This window comes from Schistocerca serialis, chromosome 1 (genome assembly GCF_023864345.2).
Source record: "Schistocerca serialis cubense isolate TAMUIC-IGC-003099 chromosome 1, iqSchSeri2.2, whole genome shotgun sequence".
Classification (NCBI taxonomy): Eukaryota; Metazoa; Arthropoda; class Insecta; order Orthoptera; family Acrididae; genus Schistocerca; species Schistocerca serialis.
This window is the reverse complement of record NC_064638.1, coordinates 1,195,514,500-1,195,520,963: the sequence shown is the minus strand read 5'-3', so window position 1 is coordinate 1,195,520,963 and position 6,464 is coordinate 1,195,514,500. Positions and strand designations below refer to the sequence as shown.

At 43.2% G+C, this 6,464-nt stretch overlaps 1 non-coding gene across 1 annotated transcript; it reads right to left on the bottom strand.

Annotated features, from left to right (window-relative positions):
• Nucleotides 1-2,022: 2,022 nt before the first annotated feature.
• Trnas-cga (transfer RNA serine (anticodon CGA)) lies at nt 2,023-2,097 on the bottom strand. Its single transcript has one exon. It is a non-coding gene; the product is annotated as a tRNA-Ser (tRNA).
• Between the last annotated feature and the right edge of the window lie 4,367 nt (nt 2,098-6,464).

Genomic DNA, 6,464 nt, shown 5'->3' with positions numbered 1-6,464 from the left:
AGATTTTGTAAGAGTTGCAACTCATCTATCTTTCAGTCACGCTGCCTGTCTTCATACCTGGCTGAGCCATGCTGTTCTCTTAGCTGCACCGGCTGTGGCACACCCTCAGCCATGAGGCTGAGCTTCACAAGCAAATCACCTCATCTTGTAGTTAGGTGACCAATGAATTCCACATGAGCGTAACATTACACAGTTGGTAATGGGCCCAAAACGTAAGCACAATCAAGACATCTCGTTAGGTTCCGTCTATTTAGAAAAAATTTTCAGCACTGCAAAATGCTGCAATATGATAGAAATCTCAGGAAACCAGGTTTAAACTGTATGGAAGGTTGGATAAATACAATATGTAATAGATAAATACAATGTATAGAGAAGCCAAGAGGAATAATTAGAAATGGAAGACCAAGAATGAAGTACTTGGAAGAGAAAGAATGCAGTACAGGGATGCTGTCTTCCTCCCCTGCTGTTCAGTCTACGCATCGAAAAAGCAATGACGGAAATAAAAGAAGACTTCAAGAATGGGATTGAAATTCCGAGGCAAAGAATATCAATGATGAGATTCGCTGATGACATTGCCATCCTCAGTGGAAGTTGAGATGAATTACAGAACCCACTGAATGGAATTAACAATATAAAGGTCAGACACTATGCACTGATAGCAGTAAGTAGTTGTAATGGAAGTGAGATTAGTGATAAACGTAGCAGGAAAGCTGGTGACATCGAAGTAGATGAAGTTAGGGAATTCTGCTACCTTTGCAGCAAAATAACACATCACGAATGAAGCATGGAAGACATTAAAGGCATACCAGCTCAGGTAAGGAGGGAATTCTAAGCTGAGAGAAGTTTAACACTATCACACATAGGCAATAACGTCAGGAAAAAATGTCTGAGAACATCCTTTTCGCGCACAGCAACGTATGTCAGTGAATCATGAACTGTAGGAGAGACTCGAATCGTTTTACTTTTGTTTTCTGAAATTTGCTGTAATAAAGTTGTTTGAAACAAGCGTTTAGCATTTTTCTAAATAATACATCGTTTATGACTCTTTTTGAATTTGCTGGTCATATTTCTGTTATGCAGTATTGTCTCTTCTGCGACTTGAGCTTCTCTATTTTTTGATTCGTTAGCCTCGAAAGATCCGTTACTTTACTAGTACATAGTTATACAAATAACTGACCTTAATGCCTAAGACAGCAGACAATTATCCTTTCTTTCAAAAATCATTTCCAGTCTGCTTGAGAATGTAGAGAAACAGTTGTGCACTTTTGGAAACATAATGAGTTCAAAATAGAGTCAGACATGTGGTAGAATACTGGGAAACTGCAGTTCATCTACAAAGGAGCTTCCATACAAAGCATTTGTACGGCCCGCGTATACATATTCCGCGGTTCGTGTCGTCTAACCTAAGGCCATTCCAAATTGGTAAGGCATTTTATATACTCGAGTCTTCCGCGGAAATGAATTATCCTTGACCGATTGAAAAAGACCTGCAGTCTTGAAAGGTAGGCACTAATTTGTATTAAAATTTCCGAGGAATCTAGCTTGTCATGAACGAGACGTTACCTAAAAATGAGACAGGAAAAAGGGATCACGAAAATGACGAAATTTCTTTAAAGGCTAATAATGAATTTATGGAAGATAGAGTCAAAATTAAGGACGTTCTCCATAAGTTTTTAATGTAAGTAACAGATAATTTAAGTGTGAAAAACAAGAATAGGCCGGTTTAAACAGGACAAATTGAGGATTCCATGCAAACCTAACTGTGTATGGAGACAGTTTATCCTTTCCGAGAATCAAGAATCTCGACCACTTTTACCTGTTATCGACGTTGATAGTGGCAAGATACTGATCCCAGGGATTCCAAGCCAGTCGAGAATGTTTTAATATCAACAACACGGAAGTGACAAAAGTCATCCAGGAGACAAGCGACCATTGTCACTGAAATCAGCAGTTCTCAGAATGAGATTTTCACTCTGCAGCGGAGTGTGCGCTGATATGAAACTTCCTGGCAGATTAAAACTGTGTGCCGGACCGAGACTCGAACTCGGGACCTTTGCCTTTCGCGGGCAAGTGCTCTACCAACTGAGCTACCCAACCACGACTCACGCCCCGTCCTCACAGCTTTACTTCTGCCAGTACCTCGTCTCCTACCTTCCAAACTTAACAGAAGCTCTCCTGCGAACCTTGCTAAGCCATGTCTCCGCAATATCCTTTCTTTCAGGAGTGCTAGTTCTGCAAGGTTCGCAGGAGAACTTCTGTTAAGTTTGGAAGGTAGGAGACGAGGTACTGGCAGAAGTAAAGCTGTGAGGACGGGTCTTGAGTCGTGCTTGGGTAGCTCAGTTGGTAGAACACTTGCCCGCGAAAGGCAAAGGTCCCGAGTTCGAGTCTCGGTCCGGTACACAGTTTCAATTTTCCATGAAGTTTCAAATCATCAGTTCTGCTTTCAGGCTGATGGGGTCGCAATGGTACAGTCAAACATCAGGCAAGGAATGACTTCATTACTCGTATGGCACATTTCGGAATCATCTAATATCCGGGCGTGATTACTGCAGGTAGACATTGCGTTTCAAGTAACATGTGAAACAAACATTTGCAGTCAGACTGAATTCAGAACTATTAATTGTTTTAATTTCATGCTTGACGTCATATATCAAATGAAAAAAGAAATATTTTTTTGTAATTTTTTCATGAGGTGAGGTTCAACAGCCGTAAAATATTGTATCAAACTGCATTTTAACCATCAGCCGTTTATGTCCCATTAGTCATCTATCGATTTCGGTTGCTAACTTTGATCCAGGATGTAGGAGTTGTTCGTCTTGTTTCTCCTGTGACTTCTGTATAATTGACATAAAATTTGACTATCAGTATTCTAAGACAAATTGGTTGTACAACTGTGGATAATTTCGATATGGTTCAGTTTCAAAAGAATATGGGTTGTTTTTAACTAATCGTTGTATCCCACATCCTGGATGATTGTTAAGAACTGAAACCGGTAGATGACTAATGCGATGTCTTTAACTAATCTGTTGCCGCGCGGGATTAGCCGAGCGGTCTTAGGCGCTGAAGTCATGGACTGTGCGGCTGGTTTCGACGGAGGTTCGAGTCCTCCCTCCAGCATGGGTGTGTGTGTTTGTTGTTAGGATAATTTAGGTTAAGTAGTGTGTAAGCTTAGGGACTGATGACCTTAGCAGTTAAGTCCCATAAGATTTCACACACATTTGAACATTTTTGAACTAATCTGTTGTACCCTAGATCCAGGATGATGGATAATAACCGGAACCGGTAAATGATTAGTGGGACAATAAACAGCTGATGCACTTTATAAAATTTTTTTTCGTGAGATGTAATTAGAAATTAACAATTTTCGAAGCTTCTCCTTTACTTTTACTGCGAAACTTTGCTTCATGCCAAATTCCATGATTCAATGTCAACGGGTGTACCCTATAAGTTTTGAGAGTGAGTTTGCAAGTATCTAAATTTGTTACTGCTTTTATTATGAAACTGGTATAGGCATGCGTATTCAAATGCAAGGATATGTAAACAGGCAGAACACGGAGCTGCGGTCGGCAACGCCCATGTAAGACGACAAGTGTCTGGCAGAGTTGTTAGATAGGTCACTGCTGCTACAATGGCAATCTGTGTGTTATAGTCGACGCACGAGCGATGGGACACAGCATCTCCGAGTTAGCGATGAAGTGGGGATTTTCCCATACGACCATTTCTCGAGTGTACCGTAAAATATCATGAATCTGGGTTTGGTTTGATTTGATTTGATTTTAACAGGGAAGCTAAAACAGTTTGGGTCTAACCCGCCACTGCCCGCACCGAAACTAAGTTTATTGTGCGGTATCGCTCCCTGTACATCTAGCAAAAGGCAACCAATGCTCTTAAATAGCGTAAGGAGTCCCTCTACCAGATTTTTATTGCACACAATTTCTTCAGGTCTGGTTGTCCCGAGGATTCTGTATTTTTTACTCTCCAGTGCCATGCATTCGAAGATTAGGTGTGATGCAGTTTCTTCACCCTCATCACAGATCCTACTTCAGGGTGTGTTTTTTAATTTCCATGGGTAGTCATCAGTCCAGTCATGAGTTTGATCTCTTTCCTGTTCAAACCCAGGATCAGAGAGCGTCTTTTAAAACATGGCTTGGGCATCATTACGTTATCATGTTTTTATTTATGGACCTTGGTCCAATATCCTACGTGCTGTTTCCTAAGCCATTTCCGTAGTTCTAATTTCATCATAGCCTTGGTGATTGTCAGGACTGGTTCGGGTCCAATAAATGGAGTTGCTGTCCCCATTCTAGGCAATCTGTCGGCTTGTTCATTGCCACAGATCCCTGAGTGGCCAGGGACCCATAGTAGGTTTACCCTATTGCTTCCTCCTAGCTCCACCAGAGCCTTGTGGCATTCTGCAACAATCTTAGATCTCGTTGCAGGCGCTGCGAGTGATTTCAGGGCAGCATGGCTGTCTGAATACATGTAGATGCTATGGTCCTTGTAGCACCTACGCATATTCTCCTCCACACATGCCCCGATTGCAATAATTTCAATTTGGAATAGGGAGGCCAGTTTTCCTAGAGAGATGATGCCCCCTAGTCTTGGCTGCACCCCGTACGCCCCTCCCCAACGCCTTGGTCTATTTTCGACCCATCAGTGAACCAAACAATGTCCCCTTTACGGTGTCGAACTTTTTTTCCCACTGCTCCCTGCTTCCAATTATTATATTGTAAGACTTGTCGAAGCAGTTGGGAGTTATTATATAGTCGGCAGGCATTTCCCCAGCCATTACTATAGTATTTACCTCACTCACTGTGTTAGTGTGAGAATCTGGATATCCGAATGAGACGCAGTTTTTGCCAGTTTTAAGTCTGTGTGCTCCGGCTGCTGCCTCCGTCTTGACCCAAAGGTGTAGTGGAGGCATGTCCAGCATGGCTTCCATTCCAGCGATCGGTGTGCTGCTAATTCCACCTGTTATGGCTAAGCAGGCTAACCTCTGCACCTTAGGAAGATCCATAGCTGTAACCAGCTGCTCTACCTTCTTCCACCACACTACAGCCCTGAAGCAAATCCTAGGTCTGACCACTGTAGTGTATATCCAGTGCATGCCACTGGGGCTCAGGCCTCAGCTTTTGCCACAAGCCCTTCTAGTAATCACTAGAGTACTTTTTGCCTTGGATCAAATACTGTTAATGTGAGGGGTCCATGTTAGCTTCTCATCTAAGGTTACCCCTAGACATTTCACTATTCCCTTCACGGGTAGAGTTTCATCGAAGAGCTTTAGATTCCAACTTGGGTGTTGAATATGTCTCTTCGTAAATGGCACCATAACAGTCTTCTTAGGATTAACCCTCAGATTCTGTTTGATGCGCCACTTTTCTACTATGACACGGTCATTTGCGTATCCCTGGCAAAAGCATTGTCTGGAATTTAATTCCTCAATGAGTTCTTTCACCACCAGATTCCACAATAGTGAGGACAAAACTACTCCTCGTGGGCAGCCTCTAGTGGCGTTTATTACCATCTTTTCATTCATCATGGTAGCCTCTACTTTCCTTCCACTAAGCATTGCCCTGGTCCCCCTGCATATAGTGGTCCCCAGGTCATGCACCTCTGCTTCCCTTACCATGGAATCGAAGGTCCCTCGATATCCAGGAAGATTCAGAGGGCTATTTCTTGGAAGTGAAGTGCTTTCTCCACCTTCCCAACGAGTTGGCGGAGAGCTGACTCGCATTATTTACCTGGTTCATATGCGTGTTGGTTTGAACGTAGAGGGGCCCTACTTAGCCTCCTCTCCCCAACACATACATTAACCAGTTTTTCCAATGTTTTGAGAATGAAGGAGGACAGACTGATTGGTCTCGTATCCTTAGTGTTGGTATGATCAATTTTCCCTGGCTTTGGAATGAAGACAACCTTCACTGCCCTCCAAGCATTGGGAATGATTCCTACTGCTAGGATAACCCTGAATAGCCTGCTTAGGACTTTTATGAGCTTCTCTCCTGCCTGTTGCAGAAGAGCTGGAAAAACTACATCTGGGCCAGGTGACTTGAACAGTTGGAATGTTCCCACAGCCCACTGGACTTTAATAAAGTTCACACACTCCATGGCCGATTCCCAGTCCTCTCTTCGAGTGCCTGAGAACCATTGTCTCTCCGGGATCACATTCCGGATTGTGTTGACCGGTGGAGCTTATTGAGGAAAGTGAGTTTTGAGGAGCAGTTCCAGCGTCTCATATGCTGTCTTTGTATATTCCCCATCCGCCTTCCTCAACGTAACTCCTGGATTGGTTGGTACTCTAGTGAGAATCATGTGAAGTCTGGCTTCTGCAGCTGTGCTCTCCACTTCCTCACACAATGCTTTCCAGGGTGCTCTGGAATCTGGTAAAACATAAAATCTCCGACTTCAACGTGGCCGGAAAAAGATCCTGCAGAGAGGGGACTAACGAGGATTGAAGAGAATCG